Below are 2120 nucleotides of genomic sequence, written 5' to 3'. Positions count from 1 at the left end.
GGAAAAGAGGAAGGGGGGAGGGGCGGTGCGCTGACAGCTGGAGCAGGATCGGCCCCATCGGCTCCGCTCGGCTCCTATCGGCTGCGTTCGGCTCCGCTCGGCCCGGCTCGGCTGCGTTCGGCTGCGTTCGGCCCGGCTCGGCTCAGCCCAGCTTGGTTCGAATCGGATCGGCTCAGCTCAGTGTGGCTCAGCCTTGCACGGACTGGCTCAGCTCAGCCCAGCACAATTTGGGGGCGTGTCTTTGCTCAGGTCGGCTCTGCTCAGCCCGGCCCAACTTCCTTCAGCCCGAGTCAGTTCAACATGACTTCGCTCAGCCTGGCATAGATAAGCTCGGATCGGGTTAGCCTGGCACTGCTTTATTTGGCTCTGCTCGTCCCAGCTCAGCTCCCTTCAGCCTGTCTCAGCACGGCTCAGCTCAATCCAGTGTAGTATGGCTCCTCTCAGCTGGGCTTTGCTCAGCTCAGTTTGTCCCGGACCAGCTCAGCTCAGCTCAGCTCAGCTCAGCCCCGTGTAGGAGCATTGTCCTGTGCCCCCCATAGAGCACAGTGACCTCCCCACACAGCCCATCCCCAGCCGTGGGACACATGGTGACATGGGGTGACAGTCCATGGCCCTGCCCCCAGCCCTGGCACACGAGGGCACACAGGGGTCACCAGCCCTCGGGCACTCAGATTAGGTGGGGACAACGTCCCTCACACTCCTGTGGCACTCGGTGACCTGCAGCACTGGGGACAGATGAAGCAGGGACAGGGCTGCACGTCCCAGCTCAGCCACGTCCCTGCTGTGCCACCGCCCTGGGGCCAGCTGCGAGCTCCTGTTTGTCCAGTGAATTTTTATCCGGTGGAAACCGGCAGGTAAATATTCCTGACCGGCTGATAAGGAGCCGGTGTGAGGCCACAGGCTTGGCCTCCCAGCTCTGCCCCTGTGCTCTGCACAGAAGCACCAGGGAAGGGACCTCGGAGCCTGTGGAGCATCTCTGGCTCAGGAGAGAGCTGGGAACGCTGACCCTGGGCAGGGGGACAGGGCAAAGGTGCCAAATGTCACCTCCAAAGTGCACCCAAGACTGGCACATCCTACCCCAGTCCAACCTCAGCATGGCATGGAGCATCTCCTGCTCATCCCAGGGTTCCCCACTGGTGTGGGATGGGGCCCTGCTATGAGGAACAGACACATGGATCTTCCTGGATTTTTGGGGCCAGGAAAAACCCGTCAGAGAGGAGGTGATGGCGTGGTCCCCTCACGCCTGGCGCTGTCCTGCTGTTTGATGTGGGACCTGGCCTGGGCGGCCTCGCCACGCCGGCTCCACGCTGTCATCCCCAGTAAATAGAGCCCAGCACAGCTGCCTGCTTGTTTATTAATTTTTGCTTCATCAAAGGCAGCTTTAATCATCCCTCTCCCTCCTGCCAGGGCCACTCGCAGCACACACTGTGTGCCACGGATTGGGATGGGACAGCAGAGCACCAGTGACCCCAGGATGCTCCCAGGCTGGGGGTGGCCACCAGACCCCCACATGTCACTGGTTTTGGAGGATTTCCCCACCTTTTCCTTGATCCTAATGTTATAAAAGCAGCATGACCCTACCCCAGGGAGGGAGGATTTTCCCCTTTGGAATGTACAGACCCTGCTGCCCTGGCTGTGGGTCCAGGGTTCACCTGGCACACGGCTGTGGAAATCCTGCTCCGTGGAGAGGGGTGGATGATCTTAACCAGCTCTGCTCCCTCCCTGCTTCCATCCCCAATGCTGGATTATTCCAACATTGCTTGCTGAGGACCTGGCATCCCACAGCTCCTACAGATGCCCAGCATTTCCTTTTCCATCCAAAAGCCCCCTCTGCAGCTCCATGGACACCTCCACGTGTCCTCTTGGTCCCCAGCCCCTCTCCACCTCCCCAGAGCATGGACCCACAGTCTGCAGGAAGCCTCCAGGAGGGAAGGGGTTGCTTTTCCCCTATTCCCAGGGAGCAGGGAGCTGGCACAGGGCACAGAGCAGTCCCTGCAGGCTGTGCCTGCCCCGTGGGCTCCGGCCGTGACCTGGCGCCGTGCTCGGAGCCCGCAGCTCCCCGCAGGACGCCGGGGCTGGCTCCAGCCTCTCCCAAAATCCAGCGGAACGAGACGGGCTCC

This window comes from Geospiza fortis, unplaced genomic scaffold (assembly GCF_000277835.1).
Source record: "Geospiza fortis unplaced genomic scaffold, GeoFor_1.0 scaffold213, whole genome shotgun sequence".
In the NCBI taxonomy this organism is placed as follows: Eukaryota; Metazoa; Chordata; class Aves; order Passeriformes; family Thraupidae; genus Geospiza; species Geospiza fortis.
Note: the sequence above shows the minus strand (reverse complement) of the source record.